Source organism: Vidua chalybeata, chromosome 10 (genome assembly GCF_026979565.1).
Source record: "Vidua chalybeata isolate OUT-0048 chromosome 10, bVidCha1 merged haplotype, whole genome shotgun sequence".
Lineage (NCBI taxonomy): Eukaryota > Metazoa > Chordata > Aves > Passeriformes > Viduidae > Vidua > Vidua chalybeata.
Window position 1 is genome coordinate 18,954,490 of NC_071539.1, and position 12,429 is coordinate 18,966,918.

At 40.3% G+C, this 12,429-nt stretch overlaps 1 protein-coding gene across 16 annotated transcripts in view; it reads left to right on the forward strand.

Annotated features, from left to right (window-relative positions):
* The first annotated feature begins 1,438 nt into the window (after nucleotides 1-1,438).
* Nucleotides 1,439-12,429, forward strand: part of SPSB4 (splA/ryanodine receptor domain and SOCS box containing 4) — a 156,705-nt gene continuing 145,714 nt past the window's right edge. For 3 of the 16 annotated variants that reach the window (XM_053951640.1, XM_053951641.1, XM_053951631.1), the window contains exons 1-3: nucleotides 1,462-1,588; nucleotides 3,768-3,843; nucleotides 6,384-6,468. The gene's annotated coding sequence lies outside the window, so the exon portion shown is untranslated. Of the gene's footprint in view, nucleotides 1,589-3,767; nucleotides 3,844-6,334; nucleotides 6,469-6,548; nucleotides 6,665-8,101; nucleotides 8,196-12,429 lie in introns of all 16 variants that reach the window. The other 13 variants (XM_053951633.1, XM_053951632.1, XR_008432569.1 and 10 more) reach the window with 10 other exon arrangements.

The window sequence follows — 12,429 nt, forward strand, 5'->3', positions numbered from 1 at the left end:
TTCAATCTAGAGAAAAGTTTCTAGTCATCATTACATGTTAATAAAATAGGGGGTTGTATTCCACATATGGAATGGGTAAGGCTCAGGACAGGAGTATTCAGCCTTTGATAGTGAAATTGTTAGGTGCTGGTATTTCATTATTCATTCATATCAGAGTAACTTTTACCACTTGAAGAAACAGATATATTCCCACTTTCCAAACATCAAATTCTCTGTTCTCCCACTGTAGTCCTGGTATACATGACACCATTTCTGAAGCTGAAAGGACAACATGATTTATACGTATAAAGGATATTTTGGGTAATTTTTGTAATGTTCTAATAAAAGTGATTGAATGTAACTTGTTCCTGCTTTCCAGGATAGCGTTGTTGGATTTATAATATGAAATGGGTCAGAATTTATTGTGGTAGCACAAAAATCTCAAAAATTTTAGATCAACAGAGAAGTTCATACGTAAAAGATAGAACTTCCATGGCAATACACAGCAGTTTTATTGTGCTGAATTTGGAATGCACACAACCCTTTTATATCCTCACACATCTCATTGTCCAGGAGAACCGAAATCAAAACCCCATCTGTCAGCATCAAATGTCACTACAGTGCCAGGGAGAAGTGGTTTCCAAGTTTTAGCTGTGTATTTCCATGCTTCAGCACACAAACACTGATTCATTTCACCAGCCATTAATATGGAAAAGATTCCCATCTCAGGGATCTGCTTTGGCTGTGCAGGTAAAGCAGGGAGCTACTCTGTGCCACTCCTCCCTTCCCTGGCTCAGCAGGAATGCTGGGGACAAGGAGGATATAGCCCCATGCTTCATGTTTGTGCTGCTGAAGCACACACTCAGCAGGTGTAGATTCCATGTGCTTGTGAAAACAGAACGTTTTTATATGGTTTAGAACACAAGCTCTGAGTGTTTATTTAAAAATCAGGTCTAATTTATGCAGGTTCTTAATAGAAGTATATAAAAATTACATAAGATGCATATACTTCCCTTCAGTGTGCATTGCATTTCCTGCGTGATAGGTGGAAACTTTTGATTTGTGTATTACTTGTTTTTTTCTTACAGCTGAGAGGTCAAGTTATGAAGCAGACAGATGTTCACAACTCGCATTTATAAGCTTAGAAACTTCCTACCAGATGCCAAGCCAGTCCATACTCCCAGATACCTATTCCAATACCTCTGACCCTTTCCACGGTAATCAACAGCAAACTATTCAGCAAAACTCTCTGCGATCCACAATCGAAAACTTTACATACTTCCACAGGTGTCTGCAAAAGTATTAAGTATCTATTTTCTGTAAGAAGGGCTACCTTCAGCAAGAGCAGCCGAGCGAAGAAGGCATGTTTGGTTCGGGAGCGCCGAGAGCTCCAACGGCGGAGCAGCAGCCCCGGGCTGTGGCCGCCGTTGCCCGGGCGTTGAGCGGGCGCGGGGCCGTCCCCTCCGCGGGCCGGGCTCCCCTCAGCGCGCCGGGGCAACGCCAGGGACCAGCGGGCGCCTCTCCAGCACGGGCACAGCCGGGATCCTGGGCCGGACCCCCTCGCCCCGCGGGGTGCGGGGAGCCGGCCCGGCGCTGCTGCCCGCGGTCGGTGAGTACCTCCCGCGGGCCGGGGCGGCCTGAGCCTGCCTGCGGTCCCTGAGGGGCGGCGGCTCCGTGCTTGCCTTGCCCCTGGCGGCTCCGCGGAGTGCCCCGGCCATGAGGGGGGCACAGCTCACCATAGCCCGTGCCCGACCCGCCCGGCGGTGAGGGGGGCACGGCGCAGCCCGATCCCGGCGGTGAGGGGGGCACGGCACAGCCCGATCCCGGCGGTGAGGGGGGCACGGCACAGCCCGATCCCGGTGGTGAGGGGGGCACGGCACAGCTACCCCTCCTGCCCGGCGGTGCCCGCTGAAGGGCAAAGGCACCCACCGCCCCTGAGGGCCCCTCAGACGCTTCCGCCCCGGGGCGGCCCCAGCCGGCTCCTCCCTCCCCGGCAATTCGCTGCTCCCTCTCAGCGTCTCGAACGCTCCTGTGCCGAAGTCTTCTCGCCAGCTGTGTGCTGAGTGCCTCCAGAATCTGGGGCGGAGGCACTTGATGCTGCCTATTTAACCACCTTTGTTTAAACTGCACTTTGTCAACGTTATCGGACGTATTTTCTTCCTGTTTTGCCTTGCTATTTTTCACCTATTAAGTGACGCAATGTGCCGTACCCGGAGCGCGGGGGAGGATCACTGGTGCCGTGCCCGGGTGGCAGTGGGGTTTCGAGGCGGTGATGCTCCAGCTGGAGCGCTGTGCATCCCGCAGGAGCCCGGCACTGCTCCGGGAAGCGATGAGCGCTCGCTGGGTTATTCCAATACCGCTAATGAGGAGGAGGCGCTGCGGCTTTGTCCCGCAGTGTCACGGGTGACCTCCCTTCAGACGTCTGTCAGCGATAGCATCTCCCCGGGACGGTGTTTCAGTATTCATCCACGCTCGTGGCAAAATGGTTTTGTCGCCGCCCTTTTTTTCCCGCAGCGCTGCGGGCGCTGCTGATGTCACATCGCACAGCTTGGCGCTTCGTTCAGCACGCCGAAGAGATGCACAATTCCATCAACAGTTTTCTTCAGTCTGTCCTCTCAGCTGGTTTTGAGCGCTGGACAATGAAATCAAAATACCGTAAACCTGTACTTTTACATTGCTTTTGAAAACACAGAACCCAAACGGCTTTAAGGAGAATAAACAGGATAAAAAGGGAACATTTGTTTCCACTATGTTGCAGATGTATCTTATTGAGTAATCCTGGTTTTCATTTTCCTTTTGTCATTATTCCCATATCTGTGAGATCGCAGAGGATCCGAAAGAAGCAGAGAGCTCCAGGTGGAGCTGGTCTTGCATTAACTGCTCTGAGAGCCCAGGTGACTGTTGAGCTGTCACAAATTTTGTGATGCAAAGAAATAAATCCTTTGGATTTTTACCTTTCTGCTTTCCCGCGGGTAGGAGTCTGTGTGCTCCTTTTAATGAGTGGTTAACAGTGGCACCAGTGGTGTCTCCACTTACTGCATAGAGAGATTTCACCTTGAGTATATTAGAAACTACCTATGCCTTCCTAATCTGTGGCAGTAGATGAGAAACTTACGTATTTAAGTAAGCACCTCTTTTAATAAATCAAAATCAGGCTTTTCATTAATAATGCCTTAAAATAGTTTGGATCCCTCTGCACCAGTGGGACTAAGAGGCTGGTGTCACTGAAGACTTACTCAGACTTATGCTCACATCTGCATCTGACGTTAGTGGCATTTAATCCTTCTTTAATTCTGGAAGGCTTTAGAAGTTAAATGCCGTCACAGAAGAATTTGTGGAAAAGCTTGATTTTTGGGTCACATTTGTGGTTTGAGTCTGAATTTGTCAAATGAAAAGCAATTTTCATTGGTCTTTGTAGTGGCAGCAGGACCAAACCTGAAGAGGAGAGAGCTGGGCTTATTGTGTGTTCTACAAGGATGTTCTTATGGATTTTGACCCATATTCATGCCAATGTGATGACTGTTTACTGAAGAGAAAAAGCAGTGGAGAAACAGCCAGGAATTCTGTTGCTGCACTGGTTGTTTTTTGTTTTTTTTTTTTTCCATTTTCACTTGAGCAATTTTGTAGTTGTGCAATATATTTTTTCAAGAACTCTGCATGCTACTGTTTTGCAGTGCTGGTTTCTAGCTCTTTTTAGCATGTAAGGCTGTAAGTTTTACTTTCTTACTGCCTTCATTTCATAAGGATTTGTAGTGAATTTCCTAAACCAACACTAATTTATTTTCCAGATGCAGGCCTGGGACAGATGTTTTCAAAATGTTAACTGGTCCTAGAAGAATTAGAACTGCATGATCAAAGTATCAGGTTAGTTGTCATCAGCTCTCTTTTTCATAAAAGCTCACTTTTTTGTATTACCATTTTGCTTTTCCTTGTGCTCATGGTCCTTTGGTTTATAAATTTAGGCATATTATTTATTATTATAGGTTTATTAGGTATATTATGGCTTATTGAATGAGTTTACCAACTCCTGGTAAAATAAACTCATACAATAAAGCAGTGTAAAGCTAAGTATTTCAGCTTTCCAGCAGGATTAAATATTTAATTCTGACTTTGAACATTCATGTGTTATCAACTTTTAAAATATCAGTGCTACATCCATTTATCTTTGGAACTTCTTCAGCATCAGAAAGACTTAATGCCTGATTTTAGACCAACACATTTCCTTAATCTCCACAGAGAAACTTTACAAGCAGTTCTGAGTGCTTGTTTCAGATACTGAAGTGAGTGAGAGAGAGTTCTCTCCTGTAGTTCAGAACTTGCTTCTGGGAGAGTAATTTCTGAATGGCATGCATCCATTCAAGGGTTTTAGATGATTTATCCATATTACCTAATTTGCTCCTAATTAGCCTAAAATAAAACACTGTCCCTTTGGTTTGTGCTAATTTTGAAAGTGCAAACTACTTGAATTCCAAATGAGCACAGCCACACTGGGATTTAACAAGCTCACTGGTTTTGCCCAATCAAAAGTGTTATAAGTTTGTCACTGTAGACAAATTTGCATTTCATTCTGATGGTGAAAAGACTGATCCTAATTAAAATTACTGATACAGCTCCTGGTAACTTCCCCAAAAGTCTCAATCTCCAAGCCTGTTGATCACGTGTTCAGCAGCCCTTAAGGCAGAATTCCATAGGCAATAGTAAGTGTGAAGGGCAATTGATTTTATATGGAACAGGGGCAACATAACTCAACTCTCAGTGCAAGTATTCCAATTAGTTTTGCTTCCTGAGATAAATATTGCTTGTGTTCAAGGCCCTGATTTTGAATATTTTTCTGGACACAGTAAAATACATGGTTCTCATTTCTTTTTTATTTGTGTTCTATTTATTTGTGTCCTATATGAGGTATGTACTTCCACTAAAGTTACTCCAGATTTTCTTTTAAGTGAATTCTGATGAGAATTCCTATCTCAGATCCCTTATCTGAAAGTCAGGCTCTGATAAAATGTACACAGACCTAACTGTGTCTGTGATAAAAGTTAAATGTGGATGTGCTTCAGCAGAAAACAAAGATTACAGCAGACATTTCCTAAATTATTCTAGAGACCTGTTCTGGTGCACTCCAGTAGTTGTGTAGTATTAGTTGAGTGTCTTTGACTTTTTGGCCTACTCAATTATATGCCTCCTAAACCCGAAGGTGCAATTTCTTGTTAAGATTCTCCTATTCTCTATTTATTAAACTGCTCTTTAAAACTCAGCTGAGACATGGTCTGGTCACAGACTGCTGGTGAATAATCAGCTTTATAGTCTGCAAATCCATTTTAAACATCTGTTGAGCAATGTAAGTGTGAAACATATAGCCAAATATGCCCTAGATGCTTCCCTTCTGCCCTACAAGGAAGGCAGCTTTTTAAGTCTTTCAGCTTTGAGACAAAGCAACCAAATCACTTTATTGCACTAGAGTTGTATGTTATTTTAGCAAATGGGATGAGTTCCTGAAAGACCAATTAACCTTCATATAAATGGACTGTGCTGTGTTGCACAGTGCCCTTTGAAACCTCTATTGAAGTTTGCTGATGCTTACAGTGGCTGCTCACAAGAATAATTAGATGTTAAAATTATGATCCTTGGATATCCAAGAGGCTGTAAGGCAGTCTCAAGGGATCAAGGCCCTAGAGAATGGAAGGTGATAACCTGAAATCTGAAGGGGAGGTAAAGCAGTGCTTAACCAATACCATTCATTTTTATTTTGTTGACTGAAAATGATATCCAGTTTAGGAATAGTTGAATGCCTTCTGACAAGTAGAATGCTTCCTGACAATTTCAAAAGGTTGTTGATAAGTCATAGGTTGTTTCTTCGTACATAATTCCTTCTCCTAGGAAAATGAAGGATATAAGCAGTCCCATGTCAATCCTGCTGAAAGCCATGCTGCTGCTTAGCCAGCCTGCTTTAGCCAGTGCCTATTTCTTCTCTTTTGCATAAATAACATTCAGAAGTTTTGCCTTCCTTTAAGAACTATTATAGCATTTTTGATACATGCATACCTGTATGTTTGCTTGGGGCCCAGAGAATTGGAATGGAAGTTGATTGGATGAGGGATGGGCTGTTGCCTGTTCATACAGGGAACATGATCAGCAGTTCAGAAATGCAGTCCAGGGAGGTTGGGTTTAGTACTGTGGGGCAGAGGTTCCTGCAACAGCAGATCCTGCACAAATTTTGTTTATCCAAAATACTGCATTAATTTAATTACAGCTTGAATGATGTTTACTTCTGCTTATAAAGTCAAATAACATGTTATTGACTCTTCCTGGGTAATTTCATGGTTTCTTTTTCCTTTCCCATGTCTCAACTGGACAGCTGAAACAGGTTTAACACTTTATATTGTTATTTGTTCCATGGACAGCAGAGGTGACTCTTGCAGAAGAAAATGAGCTGTGTGCACTCTCATCACAGAGAAATACGAGTCCCATTTCTTCTGACTTCTCATACAAGTAGGTCTTTTGGGTTGGTGTTTTTAATATAAAATTGCTGGATGCAATTTCTGTTTTGATAATAAATGGAAGAGAACAAGCTTTTTGGGAATTGTCAGGTTCCAGGTGCTTTTTCTCAACACCATTCTGGCGGCTTAGGACTATGTGAGCAAGTGGAACTTCCCCAACAGCTCGTTCTGTTGTCAGTGGACTGCAGGTACAACATTCAACCTGTAAAAGTTTCTTGAAGTTTTTATGCTTTACTTTGCTACTGAAGTGTATTTTGTGTGGACATTTAATATCTATAAATACCTAATATCTATATATATTACCTATATATCCTTTTTTACATACAGATGTGTTTGGTGTATGCACACAGATTGCACCGAGTTATTACTCTGTGTGAATAAAGCTACTAAAATGTTCACTGTGAAGTGTAAGAGATGTAAGAATTATGAGTTAATATTCACAGATCAAGATATGTGAAGGTTTTGGGGGTCAAACAAATTACCTCCTGATGCATTCAAATTATTGCAGTGCATTTATTTACTCTAGAAATGTCTGAGTGGTCATACTTAAAAGATTTTGGAGAGCAGAATAAAGCAAAAGTTAATGAAAATAAAACATTTGCTTCTGAAAACTACACATCATGAAATATTCATAGTTGTTCTACAGACAATATGTATTTTATAAAGAGGAGTAAGTAATTTTGTTGAAGCATTGCAGTGTGGTGTGTGCTGATTAATGCTGGAATGTAATTGTTTGACGTAAGCAGAAGGGACAATATTTTGGGATAGCAGATATTTATGGTTTTGACCAAAAACATTGATTCCTAAAGATGGGGGTGTCCTGCCAGCATTCTGTGGGGTCTCTGCTGGTGACTAGATTGAGAACTGGAAAAGTACATTACCGTTTCATTTCTTTTACAAATATTTTCACCATGAGAAGCATTTGCTACTTTAAATGCTCTGAATATACTTAGCATCCTGTTCTGGTTTTGACTCTGCTTATTGCTACCACTTATTAAAATTATTTTTAGTACGATTAGTTGTCATGTTTCAAAAATAAGTAATTACCATTAATTTTGGTTTTTTTCTGGAAAGATTGCCCAACTTCAGGTGCACTGCTACTTTAGACTGCTGTTAAATAGAGCCATTAGTCTCCCCTGACTTCTTTCCTTTTTTTCCTGTCAGCTCAATTACAGATTGTCAGTGCTGAAGGAAATGCTCTTGGTGGTAGAGGGAAGTGTTAGTGCCTGCTCTTAAAGGAGTTCCTTATTTCTTCCTGATGCACAAACCCCATGTGGTTTTAGAGAAGACCTTAATTGGTATCAAAGTTGTCTTAATCCCAATTCTTTGAAATTCAACTCAGTGGGTGTTAGGCTGGAATATTGTATAACTCCAGATGCTGAAATTCTTTGTTGTATCTTGTGTGGCTGTTTAGGGATGTCATTTTTTCCCCGCTCATATAGTCTAGATTGTCAACAAACTATGCTGCAATAAAAATGCTCTAGGAATGCATTTATTTTGCTATTCTAAAGGAAATTGCAGTACAACTAATTTGCAAATGAATATATTTAGAAATTCTTCTGTTCAAATCTTGTAGTATTGATCTCACAAGCCAAGTCCTTGCTCAGGGTATTCTTTTGAACCAGGAAAAAAGTGAAGAGGCAGTAATTGCAGCTGTGATGATCTGTGGATAATTTGAAACACTTTCAAAAACATCTTAAAAGGCTTCTGAAAATCAAGGTGAGTGGGAGATAAAGTACCAAAGTTGCTTATGAAAATAGCATTTAGGAACCTGAAACATTTGGAATGCAGACTTCAAAATGTGCTTCTCTTTCCTTCAAAAATGTTTTGGCACAGAGCTGTAGACACAGAATTAATTTTCTAAACTGTGGACTCTAAATTATACCTAGAAAACTTATAACATGTAAACCCTGTTGTCTTTATGCCTAGGTTTGTTTAAGAGCTGTCTGAGGTCTGCTCATGGATGCGTTCAGATTTGCCAGAGTTCAGGGGCCTGTGGGGATTTTGCAGCAGAAGGGATAAAGAAGGGAGTGTATTGCTTTGTTCTTTTCTTCCTCGTTAAGCTTCCTTTTAGTCCTGCCTTCTGATAAGTACCTTAAAAGGAACAATCCTAATGAAGGGACTGAGCCTCAGGTGCCAAAGGTTCTTATGGCTGCTGGTGAGCCTGGTTCCTTTTGTTAGGTTGGAAGAGATAAAGAACTCAGTCTCCAGTAGAACTGCTGTGTAAGCTCACACCAGGTTCATACAGTCCATCCAGTTAAGTGAATTCAACAGAAGTGAGGAAATCAAATAAATAGTAAATTTAAGCTCCTGTGGCCCAGCACTGAAAAAAATACTTCATTATTTGATTTTAAATGAATATCAAATTTGCAATATTTTATCAGCTAAACAATAATGTTCTTAGCAAAACACGATTGTGTTTATTGGAAATAAGGATGTATTTGAAGCTAAGGCTGTTTCTGCTTGAGAATGTTATTCTGGCAAATTTTTAGTCACTGTAAATGCTCCCTGTGGTAGAAGAGAAAGCAGTGCATGTGGTTAGCTCCTGTTACACTGAGATGCACTTTAAAAATCACTGTTATTTTCATGGAAGTATAAACTTTTATAATCCTTATATACAATCATTTATTTTTAATTAAACCGATGTGTTGTTAATGCTCTGCTGTGAATGTGCTGATAGTGTAACAGCAATAGCCATGGTGAATTGTGTGTGTGTGTGTGTGTTAGGGCAGAAAATCTGCTCAGAATGTGTTCTGTTACTTCCTTCTCCTTGGTTACCTCCCTCAAATTATTCCAATTTTTAAATGTTCCCTTTTTTAACCACTTTTTCCCAAAAGTATCCTGTATACTTCCTGCATGTCTGCATTGTATCATTCCAGTTCATCTGTTCAGACTGTTTGACTTTGAAGAACAGGGAGTGAGGGGACCTCACTCAGAGCTTTAGAAAGTAAATGCTGATTTTGGCCTTTTCTTTTTTAGTGTACAAATGTTACTTTCTGTGAAGCCTGGTTTGTTTCTTCTCTGGGCCTGTTTTTGTCACTTTTAAAAACTTCAGTGGGAGTTTGAGGTTATCCCAAGTACTTGGAGGAAGACTCAAGGATGTGTGTACTCAGCTAGGTGTGTACTTTTCCAATGGTACAATCTGGCCTCAAATATTATAGGCTTTACAAAATCACTTGTGCAACATTTATTCACCAAAACATATTTTTGACTTGCAGACTTGTCCATCAAATCTCCTCTTTTTCATTCTAAGTCATGTGAAAACTTACTAGAAATTCTTCAGTTACTATATCAGTATCCTTTCTGCCTTGCTTAGTGCATATACATGACAGACTTCAAGAATTTCCATGTTCTGTTAATTCACTTTAAACTTAAGTATTTTAATGTTCACATTCTGCATAAATAGAGGCCATCAGTTGATTTAAGCAAATACATCCACACGGGTGAAATTTGTCTTAATATTAAGTTGTTACACAGAAAAGTCACTAAGCTCATCTAGGTCGTTCAAGTAAGCCAGACTAAAACGTGAATATTTATTACTTCTAAGCTGTCACTTCCATTTATGAAGGGACTTAAGATATCTTTGTTTCACAGCAAGCAGGTAAAGACAGTGACCTGCCCTTAAGTGAAAGCTGAAGTTCTTGGCTGTATTTGTATTAAATTAGTTGTGAGTGTGCAATAATTTGCTTTATGCTCACTAAAATAGGTGCATCCAAAGTGCCACTACAAACATTAAGATGTGAAATACCCATTTGTTGAATTTACTTATAGGTGGACATAAATGTCCATAAATGTCTTTTCTCCATTTGTTGAATTTACTTATAGATGGACATAAATACACAGGGTAAGTGGTAAAATATTATAAATAACTATGTGGCCAATCCAAAATCAGGTTTTTTCACAACAGTAATAAAGCCTCACCAGCCCAGGGGGTTGACAGCTATTGATCCTGACTTTTATATGTAACTCAATTTTGTCTCTTACACTGAGGACTTGAAATTTTATCTACAATTATTTCCAGGTTCAAACAGTACTTATCCAGAAATATATATATATATTTTTTTTTTAAGAACTGCACCTTGATTTGTAGGCTTTATTTGATCCCTACTGAAATCAATAGGACCTTTTTCTGGTGGCCTCAGTAAGTATTGGACTGGGCCCATAATTTACACTTGCAAATAATTTTGGCCACAAAATCCTATCTGCAGAAATGGATGTGATTCCTCAAAACCAGGCTATCTTCTGCTTGTGGGGTTTTTTTTTGCAAGGGAATTTCAGTAACTGGCTGTGGTTTTTCCTTTATCCTCTGGGGTTATCAGAAGCACAGTAATTTTCAGCCATTGCTGGGTCAGGGTGACATGATTTATGGTTGCTTCCTTGAAAGGAAAGCTTTCTCTAGAGTTAAGAGGAGTTCTGCTCCACTGTGCCTGCTGTGATGTGTCAAAAGGAGAGAAACTGCTCCTTTAGGGTAGATGTGTTTTCTAGCTATAACTTGGGCTTTCTGTTTGCAAACCTGTCAGTCCACAAAGCAATTGATTCTCGCTAGCAAAGAGCACCGTAACTGGCTCAGATGTGATCAAAGGTAAGGGGGAAATGGCTTCGACTTTAACAGAAACAACGTGGATTTTGTTCTCTGAATTCTCCCCCCACAAAATCAATCACGAAACTGTAAGGATGTTGGTTGTAGGTTTAGCTGGCAGGCACCAAATATCTGCAGAAACAGAAGAAAAGCCTCAATGTGCAGATTTAAATGTTTGCAAGACAAAAATCCAGTGTGTTTCTAATAGATTGTTTACCTCAGATGAACTAGAAACTGATTGACAACTTGAAGTCATACTCCAGAAAATATCTGAAGTACTTCTTTATTCTCAAGTAGAACTTTATTTAGAAACACTTTATTTAGAAACATGGTCTGGTAGAAATTTCAAGATTTATAAACAACCTTTAATCAAAGGATAGAGGATCAGTGAAAGAGACAAAGGGTTTGATATCTCCTACATGCTGGAGTAGAAGGAATTCCAGTTGGACAAGATATCCCTTCTTTGTACAATACTGTGGGCCTGGGTCTGGAAGGCAACATCATGGCCATAGCATTAGGACTGACACTTTCAGTGAAGTGTAGCCCTTATGACTTAGATAGTTCAGGAGGACTTCACAGTGAAATGTTTATCCTCTAGGATGGACTGTGAATAGCTTCTTCAAAAACTATTTTAAAATTACATTGCAAGTTAGTGGAAGGAACTTTAAATATTCTAAAAAGCAGAAACACCTGCAGTTTTCTCTGCTGTTTGCCTGCATTAATTCCAAGCATGTCAGAGAAGTGACACTGCCTTCCTCTGCAGAGAATAAATAACTCTGTCTGTGATAGGATTTCTGGAGATTTATTTTCTCTGCAAATATGCTGTGTCCGTGAGCATGTAACTGGAATGACTTTCATCATACTTGGTGTTTGTAAGTTGATTTGTAATTAATACTGGCAAGCCTGAAGATATGGTCCTTTGTACCTTGGTTGATGCACATCAGATTCTTTGCCTTGTGAGAGGCTTTTGTGTGTTTTCATATTGCTCTTTGCTTGTTCACAGCAGTGAAGAATATAACCTTGGAAGTAGTCCAGTGCTTTAAATCTATGGTGCTATGTTTAGTTGTGGTAATCAGGATGATGAATATATAATTTTAATTATTACTATTTTTTTTCTGGAAATGTCACTCTTCAAGATAATGTAGGTAGCAATGCCAGTATATGTAATTATTCAAAGGTGAGGTATCAATTAAAGATAGATTCTTCCCTAACCAAGATGCAGAAGAAGGAAACCAGGACAGCCCTTTTAGATGGAAAAGGTTGGTCCATGACATCCAGCTCTAACTCTGTCAGAGAATTTAACAGAGTTTGCCAGATAAAAATTATTTAAATCTTGCAGGTTTTGGAGTTAAATGTTATTAAGAAGCTGTATTT